General features: G+C 34.6%; 1 protein-coding gene across 1 annotated transcript in view; it reads right to left on the bottom strand.

Moving 5' to 3' along the window:
• Positions 1 to 14,760, bottom strand: part of DOK6 (docking protein 6) — a 289,477-nt gene that overhangs the window by 235,190 nt on the left and 39,527 nt on the right. The gene's annotated exons all lie outside the window — the stretch shown is intronic.

The following is a 14,760-nucleotide window of genomic DNA, read 5'->3' as shown; positions in this document are numbered from 1 at the left end:
ATTTGGTAACATTTATAATTTTGCCTAAATACAACATAAAGAAGATAGGAGAAGAAAAAGTAAAACTAACCAATTAAAACAAAAATAATATTTTAAGTCATTGAAATAACACCTCAAGTTAGAATTAGTTTTTAAATATGATTTTCTAAAATGATTGACCAAATTGATTAAATCAAATCTGATTTCCTTTATCTTTTATACCAATTAAGAATCATACACTTTTTATATGTTGCATTAAACATAATTTCAAACATGTTAATGCCTTGTATTTTGGCCAATCTATAGTTATATAAATCACTTTGGACAGAATACAAATTAATGACATTCACTTTAGTAATTTTCGTTCAGAAAACCATAGAGAAATTTAAAAATAATTGGCTCAGTGTTTGGTATTGAACGCAACCACAAAACTCCAATTTATTTCCTTCATTAAAAAAAATATTTGGTATGAATGTTTTAAAAGCAATTAGTGAAGAAGTTAATATAACAACAGTAGTGCATATTCACAAAAGCAGAACTGATGATATGATCAGTGAGATGTAAGGTATCCTGTCAAGTGATTGAAGATGTTTTCATTACTTAATGGCTGCTATTACCTAAAAACAATATTGCATGATTCTAATAGCACCAAAAAGAAATATACAAGTCATAAAGAATTAAACAGACAATACCCAGCAGCTCCAACTCCATGTAATAAATTTACATTTTATTGCTTTCTGTGCTTAATAAGAATTCTGGGATTCATTTGTTTCAAAGAATTATCAAATGTTAGCCAAAATGATTCTAAAATAATAATAAGCTCATGAAACACAAATTAGAATATTAATCTCGTGGGAGAGTAATGGTAGGGTAAAATATACACTGAATCACCATTCTTCCGTTAGACTTGTGTGCGGCAACAGTGATTTAATAAAACGAGCATCGAGACAGAGCAGTTCGATCAAGTCGAACATTACTAGCAAAAAATCTGCTGTTTCTGCTGCTGCTATTTCTGTTCTGAAGACTGGAAATAATGACAACTTTTACATGCATTTGCCGTTGCATCAATACACAGCACCCTGAGACTCTCAACGATGGCATAATAGCAATTTGGTTGCATTCACCCAAGAATAAAATTCTGTAGGGACTGTTTTATTTCAATATGAGCTCATATATATTAAGTAAGCAATTTGTTTGGGAATGTGTTATTGGAGGCAAGGGGAATTAAAACATGTCATAACCAACAACTTCTATGTGAAAATACAAAAACATTTAGTTTTGGTCTCTATTAAATAATGTTATATCCAAAGTCTTCAACTTTTTATTGTAATAAAATTGAAATATTGGTGGAAAATTGGGGAGAAAAACAAAACAAAAAAAAAACCACTGAGATATTTGTCATGTGGAATTTCAAAAGCTCTAGATCACAAAATTTATAAATCATCTTGAAAATTTCTCTTAATTACTCTTGTGTCTTGATAGCTTATGGTAGGTTTAAACCATCATAAAGTGATATTTTATATATTAAACATATATACAAATATGTTACTCCTATTTAAGAAAGAAAAAATGTATTAATTCTTGAAAGGACTGATAAAGAATATACATTTTCAACCATACAAATATGTTTTTAAATTTGAATATTATTCATTATATCCTGTTTCCCATTTTGGTCCCCATGTTGGATGCAAAATGTTATTCATATGTCTAATAAGTCCCTTGCTCAAGATATAGAAATATAACAGCAAATATTAAAAACAGCAGTAACCAGACATAGGTTCAGATAGATATATATCAGGCATATGTCTCAACATTAAAATACTTATATACTTTCTATTCCTTCTTTATGTTAATTTCACAGAAAATTGTGTTTGTAAGGAATGAGTTGGTGGATTTGTTTTAAGCAACTGTGGTGTCACCCACTTGCTCATGGTTTGTGAAAATGGGGGTAGTTTGGACAGTTCCAATTAAGACTTAGAGATTTAAACTTAATAAATCTTTTGACCTCATATAGTTATACAAGACTTTTTTGGGGGAGTATCTATTCATCTAGCTACCTAGATGACATGAAAGCTCTCTGTATGAAACTTACCCCATTAACTCTCACAATAGACTGGTGATTATCACCTAGATTGGTAATTGGCTTAATATTTGACATGGAAATCTACTGTATTATAATTTTCCATCCTGAACCCATGTGGAGGATATGACTAAAGATGCTATAATCATCAACAATTAGGAATAGCCAGTTAATTATAAACTAAAGAATAATATGAAATGTGCTGACTCCATTTTCAGCTACATTAATTTTTGTTGCTTGTGTTTATACGCCACAAATCTAAACATCAATTCCCTAGCTTCAGATACATCCAAACATATCACAATTTCCTAGCAATGTGTTTTTCATTCTAGAGTCCATTAGACATAAGTATCACCTCTCTTCAAACTGAGATGCACATTTGAATACTCTATCCCATTTTCTAATCTTAATTTAAAACCTATTTTGGAATTTCTGTATTTCTAATACTAACCACACATTTCTTCAAGGACATGTTACATTGAAAATGTATAGGGTAGTTATTCAAGTTTCATTAAATGGTATTTATAGCTAATCATGTCTTTGCTTCTCAATAGATTATTTGACATGCCATTCTGGAGAATTTCAGTTTCTAAAATACATTTTTTTCAGGTTAAGAGTTGTGACAGATTTCTTTTCTTTTTTTTTTTTTTTTTTATATAGTCTGCCATGATAACATCTCCCATGCCGTACGTTCTTCTGCAGTGTGACCTGGCATCTGTCCCATTAGGGAGAGGGACTGATGTCTCCACCTTCTGGAATCTGGGCAGACCCTCAGACTGCTTTGACTGGGCGTAAAGCAGTCCCAGTACCAGGCACAGCAACTAACTGGCCTGAGAACCTCTGCTCCTGTTTTCCAAAAGCCAGCTGGCCTCGTGTGACTATACAACATAAACCAAGCTGTGAGGTGCCTAAGCCACAGGGAGACGCGCCGAGACTGAGCCTAACACGAGAAAAGGGCAAGGGGTCAGGAGCCACGAGGAACCAACCTGTGAGCGAAGGAACCAACATCCTGGAAATAGACCCTCCATTTCCCATCACTCCTGACAACCCACAAACCAAGGAGAAGTCACCCAGCAAGTCCTTTCCAGTCCTGGCAAAGTATCCATAAAATAAAGTCATTGTTTCTAGACACTAATTTGGAGGTAATTTATGTCACAGCAATAGAAAAGCAAAACAAACTTTACTGTTTTTGTTTTTATTTTTATTTCTAATGATACATATTATTTGAAGCTATCTTCAACTTTAGAGGTTTGATTTATCCAGGTATGAAACTCTTATAAACAGTTCCATGTGGGTCAGTTTTCCAAGGCACGTAGCCTACTTGCCTCTTTCCTAGTTGCCAGAAAGTTGCCTCTTTCCTAGTTGCCAGAAAGGCTTGAAGGAGCTTGTTCGGGTAAAAAAAGAAAGGCATTGCAATGGTTTAATAACCAATATGCAGAATAAAAAAGCAAGAAAAACATTTAAGAATATGAATCTTTGTCTGATTGCCAAAATTACTCATTCTACCTTCTTAGACACAATTTTTATCTATAATAATATACTGTGAGATTTTTTTCTAAATATTTTTATGTTTCAACATGCACTTTATGTTTCAAGTGCACAGAGAAAATAAGAGAATTCTAATAGACACTGAATATGAAAGTATTTTCCTCAAAGGCCACAAGCAGTTTTATTTTTTTAATCAATTGATTTTCATCCATCTTTAGACTTTTAACCCACAGTGTAACTTAAATATTAAACAATGGAAACAAATGTGCTTCACGAGGGAAATAAATGTCAAAGGCTTAAACAACACTACAGTAATTTCTGTCAGTGATTTAGACTTTACTGTCAAATATTTACATAACATAGTTTAAATGAAAGTAAAAAACATGCATTTAGTATGAATGAAGTGGCATTTTTCCAGAGGGTAACTCTAAGAGCTTGTTCAAAAATCTATTACAGATGCTTTAAGATTTCATTGTTTCAACTCTTTTGATTCATGCTACTGTAAGGCATTTCTGCATTTTTAAAATTCCTTTATTAGCTATCATATTTTATATATACGAGTACATAATTTTATATTTTCTGTATTTATTATCATATTACCATGAAATTAATAAACTACCATGCTTTCAGTGATTGACTTTTGTCAACACTGATTTCTTCATGAAAAATCCAGCTCTCAAATGTATAAATATGACATTATAAATTAGCATATTTATTTTAAAATTAGAATTAGATGATTAAAATATTCAAACATCAAGAAAATGAGAAGATATTTATCACGAGTGGAGTCAGTTGCTAAGAATAGCCCTTCAAATATGTATATTCTTATATTCTATTGAAATGTCAAAGAGGCTGGTTGTCAAGAACCTCCAATTTTATCTTTTAGGCTACAGATCTTAAATCAATTTAGTGATGGTTATTAAGTGATTTTCTGAAAAATATCATTGGTTTTCAAATGATTTTTCAGTAGCAGAAACTTTTTCCTTTTTATAACAAGGCTATCCTCACAGTTGCAATGAATGAAACAGCTGAGGATATATCTCTATTCTAGGAAATTGAGGCTATAAGTGGACCATATTCCTGACTAGTTGATCTCTCCCTTTCTGGCTGAGATGACTCCTAAAGCATTTCTGTAGATGTCTAGGGTTCCAAGCGCACTGTTTGAAAACCACTGTACTAGATCACTTAGTATCACTTGATGAAAATCAACGTATTTTATGGAGTGAACAATGGGTTTAGACAAAAAGTCACCCATACTTGTCTACCTCCTGCAAAGCGAGTTACGGGGCACACATTGACCTGGTTGCAAAACATTTTCAGGTTATAAACAGTGTTTAATCCCCATCACCACTCTTTTGAAAGAGCTCATTAAGTGTTCCAGCTGCTCTCTTCATATTTTCTGGCCCTGGGCACTTAAAGGGGCCACGTCATGACTAATCTGTAACAGCAATTTATGTCACCTTCAGCTCAGTTGGTGAAAAGCTCATTCAAGGTCCTGTGGTCTCTTAATCTTCTGTGACAGCAACCAAGCAGAGAGCTTGCCTCAGTGGTGCATGCATAACATGGTGGTGCTACCATGAGCTGATTCCCAGATGAGCATAATGGAGCAGGGCCCCTGAACCAAGATGCTTGTTACATATTTGCTTCAACTCTTCAAATAGAGGAGTAATCGTCTCTCCTAATTACATTCTCTTAATCTCTGACTACTTTTGACAATGTGACACATAGCTTGATGACGACCTATCTAGCAGACCTTTCCAAGAGTGTGTTTAATCTAATCATGAGTCATTTTATCTCCTCCTCCAACTGCTGCACAGATTCTCCATTTTTTCAATATTTATATATTTATCTCTTGACTATAGTCCTTGATAGAAAATGATTTTTTGAATTTAAAAAGCAGCTTTGAAGAAACGTTGAGTAACAAAATCATTTGACAAATAAGTACTGAATAATTCCTAAAATATGGAAGGTAGTCATGAGACACTTGTAAGTAAATGAGTAATAGTGCTTGTGAGATGATCTTGGGCTTGTGAATAAATATTACATTAATTACATATAAATTAATTATATATTATTAATATATTATAAATAAACACATATACGTAATAAATATATAAATATATTACACATATGTATAAGCACTATACATACATACATGCATTTTTAATAATATAAAAATTATAAATATATATACATTTATAATATAAAAAGTATTATAAATATACATATAGTAATTTTTGTAATTATTTTACTCTAGAAGGAAAGAAAAGCAAATCTGAGACCATTCATTGGAATATTTCCAAAAATTAGGTTATTAGAATTATTTTTTCTTTTGTGGTTGAAGAGGCAGAAGAAGAAAAAAATATAATGGACGTCATCCCATGTTTAGGGCAAGCTATGCAGAACATTTGGGTTTAAAATTTTTAGTAGAATCCAGGAATATTTTGTCTGGTCACTTACACCAGATCAGAAAAACGTTTTCATTCCTGAAGCACTACCAATTCTGTCTTTCTAAGAAGGATAAACCAGATGAGACAGTAGTCAACTCAGCCTTTCTCACCCTTCTAAAGCCTCTTAACACAGAATGATGGTTAAAAGGGTTAAGTCTTCACTTCTCACACACAGACTTGGAAAGAGGGATCATTAGGGGCAGATGGACAATGAGGGGCAGATGGACTACAGGATACCTGCTGCCCTCTTTGCTCTATATTCTGGACCCGTGTGAGAGAGTTAAACGACACCCAAAGCCATGCCTCTTTTCTTTTTCCTTAAATCTCCTATCCATTAAGAAACTTTATAAAGTACATGCTAATGAGTGTCTAAAAAACATAACATAGAAACCCATTTAAAATACAATTAGGTTATATTTTTATAAAAAAAATATCACAGATCTGAAATCAGTAGGTCAAATTGCTCCAAAGCCTTCAGACTTTTAGCCCCAGCTCCTCTCGCCTGGAAACCTGAGCGGCGTCCCCAGGCCGCCATGGGCTGAATTGCGGATTGAGAGAGTCCCAAATCAAACCTCAAAAGGATGTCTCATGGGTAGGTTGTGGCATAAAGTTGGTCTTCATTATTTCCAGACTCTGCATTTGCGAATCCATCTACTCATGAGTCGTTTTTGTAACCCCAAGATCAGTTGGAGTCAACCGACACCTACATGTTCCCGGCTGAGGCCCAACAAGACATGGCACCGCCTTCGTGTTTCCGATTCCTCACTGTAAATAAGTGTCTTTTTTCAGGGCTCATTTAGTAGCCATGCTTTTTCCACATTTGGGTGCTTTTTGTTGGTGGTTTCACTGTTTTAAAAGGACTCAGGCGCTAAAGGGCCGCCTGATGTTTCTAAGCCCAGGAATGTCGTGATGTGCCGTAGGGAGAAAATCCACGTTCTGGCTGAGTACATGCAGGCCTGAGTATGTGCTGCCGGCCATGAAATCCACGCCAATGAACCAACAACATGTACCGCACAAAGTGTCTTCAAACAGAAACAGGCGTAAAACCAGTTTAAGTATTGATCGGTTGAAGGAAATGTGACGAGAGGCTGGCAGGCTGACCCAGCTATGTTTCTCCTAGGAGAAATGTTTTAATATTAGCTAATTCAATGTTCTCCACGGCTGTACAGAACATCACTTCCACGAATAATGAGAGGTAATCGTATAAACAACTCTTTCCTCACGTAGAGTCGTTTTTTTTTTTCTTTCAAGTAATCCTAGAAACCGTTTTAAAAATGTACTTGAAAAATACACTTCTTATATGTTTGGTTTTCACGGGTCAGGAAGAACCAAAAATATTTTAAAATATATTATCTGATGATGAACAAAGCTTAAAATCCTTTTAGATTTTTCTATATTGATTTGTTAACTCTCTGAGCAAATATAAAATATAAGAACTGAAGATGTGTGGAAGTATTTTAGGGCTGCACTGTAAAAGAAAGATAGCTTCTAAATTTAGACTTTGTTCCCATCACCGAAAATAAATCAAGCGAGTATCTCTGTGCATACTTATGAAGCTGAGATATTTATTTGGATTCCTTCTATAAAATAAATATTTCAGTTGCTAACAGCAGAGACATATATTTAAAAAATAAAGCACACATATTATATAGAAATCAGTTCAACAGAGTGTTTTATGAGAATAATATTCCAGCCAGTCTTAGTTTTGGTAGACCTACTGGACATTTAATTTACCTTTAGAGGTAAGGCTCAGGCCTTGGGATTTATAAATTAAGCAAATGGAGATTCAATATATATTAAGGTCACGATGTTAGCAAAGAGGAAAAAGCCCCTAAACCTGCTAGTTTCTGATATCACAGAAAAAGAAAGCATTAGAAATAATTCTGAAGTAGTTAAACATGCTTGTTTATTTGCAATAAAAAAAAAAGATTTAAATAATCAAATGAACGAACCCAATTTGGCATGAAGGTTATCGGACAGAAAAGTTTTTTTAATCATTAAAGGAAAGCAAGTAACTTGAAAAGGGAGTCTCTACAACAAGTATAAATGAAACACGAAGACCATTGTCTTCCTAAGGTCTTCCTTTCCTAAATTTTGTGAAGTCAAGTATTAGTTAAGCCTACAATCCTGCTAAGGCACTGTTTGCATTATGCAGGTCTATTCTGCACAATTTGTTATCAACACTGGGAGGGAAAAGATTCTTGAGGTTTCAATGTCACCTGATGTTAGTTATGTAAAACAAAGAAAGGTTTAACACAATGGGATATATAGATGATGTATTCCAGAATTGTACACCTGAAACCTATGTGACTTTACTAACCATTGTCACCCCAATAAATTTTAATTAAAAAAAAAAAAAAAAAAGCAAAGAAAGGTTCAGAAGAGAAGAGAAGCCAGGAGAAGCCAAGATCAGAAGGAATCAGCAGAAAAGTGACGATTCTGTCGGTTAAAACTCTATGGAGGGACAAAGGCCCCTTCCATCCAAACAGCCTTGGATCCTTCCTAGCCAGTGGCCTTCAAAGATTGCTTTTTGTAAACAGAATGAGTCTCCTAAGATAGAGGGGCCTCAGGGCTACTGCACGGTACTGCATCATTAAAGGACAGTAACTAGTTAATAGATATTTACAGGTTCTTTTATTCATATGTCTTACATAATTCTTTGATTTCATTCTTTTTCATAATGTCCCACATCTTCTAGAATAATTTTTAAAACAGAAAAATTCCAGCTAGCAGAGATATGCATATGCTAAACAAACCAAAACTTTTAAAATGGATTCTTTCCATTCTGCTATGAAATATTAATCTGTTTTGTCATTTCCATTTTTACTGTATATTTTCTTTTTGGCAAAACGGCATAAACTTCAGCAGCAGCTTGAACCCTACAACAAAAGCCAACTCAATGGCCTAAAAATTAAAAACTAGCCCTCATCTATACCACATCCCCAGATATTATTGTCCCACGGTCTGTGATCCTGTGTCTATTTTAAAGTCCTCACACTATACCATGTCCTCTGTTTCATCAACATCACACCTCCTTCTCCTCCTGGGTTTTATGTGTAAGATCTTCCTCACCATCACAAGATGCTTTCAAACACTGTCCAGTCCAAACCAAACTGTTCTGTTTAGGGCAGATGTCAAAAAAAAAAGAAAAAAAAAAGCATTTGTTCACCTATAAAGTTGTTTACTGCGCTTTTCATTTAGGTAGGTGTCATTTGCCTGTTTACAAGCACCGATATTTTACATCAGAGACACTAAAGTTTTTGAAGTTAAAGATCGTATCTCTTTACCTTGATATGTGTACTCAGGTCATGCTTTTACAAATAAAACTGAAAAGTTTATCTTAAAGAGATTAGATAGGTTACTAGCTTTAGAGGGGTGATATCAATTCAGAGACTTATATTAATTATAGAAGAGGCTATGGAAATATTATAGATGAGCTAACCTCATTTCCATAAAATAATTTAGTCAAGAATGTATAACTAATGAATGAAAAATGTGTGAAGTTCTTGTCACTGTGGTAGTCTATTAATATTCATATCTTTAACATTCATTTTGTCATCTCAAAAGTTAGACAAAATTTGGAGGAAAAAAGTTTCCCATATGTATTACTTAATAGCTTTAACCTTATAAATTGCCCAACAATAAGCATATCTAAAATGACAGTAGAGTCCAGAAGCCATTATTTAAAAATTGAACACTATAATTTATTTTTAGATTAGTTAAAATACTTTTGAGGTAAATTATCACTGCTATGAAAATATATTTATTTTACCATTTCAAGTGCTCCATATTTGATTAATAGCAATGTATTCAGCTATATTAATATGCTAACAAATAGTCTGCAACATCTCATTAGTTTAGATGCTGAAGAATTAAATGAGTTTTGAGTGTGCCAATTTATTAATAACTCTTGGAATTGACCTCCTTCCTCTTGATTTATGTCTAAATGTATTAGTGGTTTTGATAATTAAATTAAAATCGGTCACTACCACATACTCGCAAGAGACTGAGCAAATGCAAAAGAAATGTTTAATCACGTTAGGGTTATGCTTAATTCAAAATACTTTATGAATTGTAAGTATTTCCCTAAATTATTTTCATATCTCTACTTAAGAGTTAAATACTTTTTTCTCCTTAGGGGAATACATTATAATTCCATTCTTACTGTAACCATAGGAGACAGAGTATTTTCTTTTTCTAAAAATGCGCCAAAGTTAATGAATAAAGTACCTAGAGAAGAATGCTTTAACTTACATATATTAATTTGTATTATTGGACTGTTTTCACTCCAAAGAGCTTACAGTTCAATCTCTAAAAATTTATGATGGTGACCACATTATAGAAAATATATCTGCGGCAAAATATAAGTAGAGAAAAAGATTGTACTCTTATATCCCCAGAACCCTTCGAAACTTGCGTCTGTATTTACTGCCATCTATCAACCGGCGTAATGTGCCATATATATTGAAGGCAAGGAGAGGGAATCCCATCCCTCACTTCCTGCAGCCCCTCCGGTTAAACATATTACCTGTTGCTAGACTGTATATCAACTTATATTATCCCATCCTCTCTGGGTATTTCAGAACTCTTTATTGAATTTCATTCTCACATTTTTAACTTTTAACTGGAACCCATCTGGACCAAAGTGGTCCAGATAAAAAGGAAGATGAAACATAAAATTTTAGAACTAGAAGAAACTTAGGGACTAGTAAGCCCATAGCATTTTCAAGACATCACCTCTATAACTCTTCACTTCTTGGTAAGACCCAATGGTGCCAGGATCCCCCAGAAGATGAAAGTTCTTCTAAACTTTATTTCAAACTTTAAATTTACATTTCACACAGCATTGTCAGCATAGGGTTATTGTGCACTCTGTGAAACACACAGCAATACAAAAAGTCATCACTCTGCCAAACCCATCTTTAAATATAATACTGTCCCGGTGCTACAAGGAGCCTGTTTACGACGCCTGCTATGCAAATAAATCCAACGATGGCATCAGTAACGGAACTCACATCCTCATAACCTCAGCTGATAAATCCAAGCAATCCCTTACTGTGTTCATAAAAATGGTAATTATGTCCTATGTTCAGAGTCCCTCCCTCTCTGTTCTCTGGCTTGCTCTGCATCCCCTAGGCAGATCTGCATGGATGGCAGAGCAAGTCCCTGTGCTTCCAGCTGGTTCCATTGGGGTTGTGACAGAGGAAAGTGCCAGCCAGCTATGGGAGGGAGCGAGAAGTGGGATTGCATCGCTTGTTCCCTCACTTCCTCTCTCAGGTCTCTGCAGGCACTGCTACTCGCTTCAAGGCCAACTCCAACGGTGCTCCCTCCATCAACTTCAGCTCCAGTGCACTTGTCCTTGAGGCTCAGGGATGGCAGAGGCTGACTCTTGTTTTCTCCCGCCTCTTGTCGGTTTCCCTTCACCTGTCCATTAACCACTTTGTCCACAGTGAGATTTTCCTAATTACTCCTTTTGAGAGGGCCACCTGTTTCCTGTAGGAACCCTGACTGACAAAGTGACAATTGTGTGTCTTCCAAGAATCCCTTATGTGCTGTCCCACTCTTTAAGAAAATAGAAAACACAAGTTCTCAGGTACTTACACTCATTATCATACAAAGAGTTTAGGAATATCTAAAAAATGTCTTGCTCTTATATGTATTCGTTAAATATGGAAACATCACATATGTGCGTACATCTAGAAAAGAAACAACTCCTATGTGCTGAAGAACAATATTTCGAAATTGACAAATGGATCAAATCAATAATACCAAAGTCACAAAAAAGTACCTGTGGGGAACTACATTTAAAATGTTAGGTACCTGTGATGAGTAGCTCAGATTGTTTCATGCTTGTTTAGTAGAACTAGAAGATCAGCATTTATTTATAAAATAGAACAGAAAAAAATCAAAGTTTTTTTTAAGCAAAAGCAAGACAAGAATAGCTGTCACATATTTGCTACAAGAGCTGATATGTCTAAAGGAAAACAATTAATTTTCAAGCAGACATATAGCTCAGTATGATGACAGGAAGAATCAAGCTTTGTTATTTTTAGGAATACAATTTCTGGTAAAGCTGAAACAATTTAAACGAGGGTTCACTTACAAAAGTGTCAAAGGCCATGTTTGAATTTCTTTCTTCAAAATATTTGCCAATTCTGTGATAAATGTCTGTTTTATTCTTTGTTTCATATTTCTAATTTCAAAGTACTTTATTTTTCACTCTCTCAGAATGGGCAAATTACAAAATATTAAGCAGGTATTCGTCATCAGTACCAGTACATCTCCGCAGGGGCTGATCTCAAGGCTTAGTTTTACCTTCTGCCCTGTAAATTACTCTTGGTAAGATCAATACTTTTGTTTTCTCAACTTTCCAGAGGAAATAAGATTCTAATATTATCTTCTACTTAACCATAGTTTCTTTCTTTTTTCTTAAAAGGTTGAATATGTTATATGAATACTTTTCCTATTGTGCTAAAGTAGATTAAAATATGGAGGTATATGATTGCTATTTATTAATTACATTATTTCTCCAGTAATGACTTATTGAACTTTTCCTTAATGTGCTAAAATAAATACAAATGTGCCCACTGGAAATTCTAAAGTTAAACATCTATCTTGTTCAGGTTTTATTTAGGGACATTTATATTTAAATTTTACCCAACACAATTATTTTAAAAAATGTATCTGGAAGTAATACATTGGTGTTAATAAAGCATTACATTGTGTTATATCTTTTGCTTTGGTTCTCCTTTTTTACTTATAGATAATTAGTATCATTGGCTATAGTATTTCTGAAGAGATTATTTTAGTTTAGTATTGGCAAGAATTACGGGACTGCAATAGTTTTTATTTTTTGAAAAAATTACCCTAGCTCTGTATACACTGTAAAACATTGCATTGGGAAACCTTTGGAACTATTTTAGTTATGCTATGACCAAAGATTTTCTTGCCAAAGAAGGCCTAGGCAGTTCCCCCAGGGAGTTGTATATAAGTTGGTTGAAAAATGAAAAATGGCATTAGAAAGAGTTTTGACACATTTTCTAATGAATAGGCCCTTGGAATATGTTAAACGTTATAAAAACCATATCAAGAGTCAAATTCAAATTACTTGTAGGTAAAAAATTTATTTTAAAGATCTAACCACATATTTTCTGAATGAGTTCAAATAAAATGAAAGCTTCTTATTCATATTAGAATAAAGCAGCCTAGCATTTGCCTTATACCTCAAAATTCAGCATCAGAGTTGTTCAGCCTTTCAAATAATTCTCTGTTTCTCCAATATTCAGGGGGCCATGTTGCTTTTATAATTACGCACACACAATGATATCGTTTTAAAAAAGAGAGAAGACAATGCACATGTGCATGTATGAGAGAGAGAGAGAGAGAGAGAGAGAGAACACCACTCCCCCCACACACACACATCATAAAAGCTGTATCATGGGAGATTTTAAAAATAATTTTGCAATAGATTTTCAATTCCTGAAAATCCTACTATAATGAAGCTTTTCCATGGTTTCTATCGCTTCAACAGGAAGGATAATACTACCTGAAATAAAGGGGTCATTGAGTCTGAAAGCTGGCTTTCCTGAATCTTTACTGGGTCTTAAAAGCTTGGGTATGTTGAGAAACAAAAAAATATTCCTCATTTTTACAAGCCCATTTTACACTCAAGAGCAAAGCATTAAGCCATTTGTTAAAGGACAGGGAGGAGGCTAAAATATAACGGCCACTACCCCTGACAGGAAGCTGCCCTCTGCGTTAGGAGGAGGACAGAAAGCAGAGAGAAAAATCAGGGCGGGATTCCAAAAGTCCTCAGCCTTGTTTCCCTCCTGTTAGGTGTGAACTTCTGGTGGGATGGTGATAAAAAGAAACAAACAAACAAACAAACAAACCCAAGGAAGGGTGAACAGAAAGCTGAAAACAAGAAGCACAGGCACATATCCTGCTTCCATTTGTAATTCTAAGAGACAGTCCCCCTCACAAGACTCCACAGGAGGCTATGCAGCCAAAGCAATTTAAAATAGTTCCAGCAAATATTTAGTCTTGGGTCTCTTTCCCTAAACAAGTTTGCGACATAGAATGGACCCCAAATCCCTCAAACTACCCAGCAGGAACATGGGACGGTCTGCAAGGAGCCATTGCAGTGAGGGCCCGGTTGACCCCAGAGCAGACACTCACACTGGGGGTACAGGACAGAGGCCAGATGCAAAAGAGAGGGATGTGGGTGGGGGTGAGTGTCCCAAGGTGAGAAGGTGAGTGTGTGCATAGGGACAGAAATCATTCTACCTACTGGGACTACATCAGCGAAGGGCATTTCATTAATGGGATTATGTAAACTAATTTGAGACATTTAACACCTTTTTGTTATTTAGCCTTTTGGCTTTTAAGTAAACATAGTTTTATAATTAAGGTTATAATTAGGGTGGCCAGATTTAGCAAATGAAATTACAAATATTGCACGAGATTTTTACTAAAAATACATTATTCATCTTTCATTTGAAATTGCAATTTAACTGTGTATCCTACTTGCGACCTGACAAGCCTAGTTGTAATTAAATGAAAGTCTGAATTTTTTCTCAAACTTGGGAAGCATGACTACATTAGCTCCATAAAATAAAGAGTATTAATTTTTTCCTACCTAAGTCTGTACTTGTTAAACTTTCATTGTACGATATGAGATAAACATAAAATGTGCTTTTCCTTCCGATTCATATTAACACTGCTGTGACAGAAAACAAGCAAATGCCAGCAGCTGTTTCTGAA

Source organism: Rhinolophus ferrumequinum, chromosome 19, assembly GCF_004115265.2.
Source record: "Rhinolophus ferrumequinum isolate MPI-CBG mRhiFer1 chromosome 19, mRhiFer1_v1.p, whole genome shotgun sequence".
Lineage (NCBI taxonomy): Eukaryota > Metazoa > Chordata > Mammalia > Chiroptera > Rhinolophidae > Rhinolophus > Rhinolophus ferrumequinum.
The sequence above is the reverse complement of the archived record's forward strand: the minus strand, read 5'-3'. Positions and strand labels throughout refer to the sequence as shown.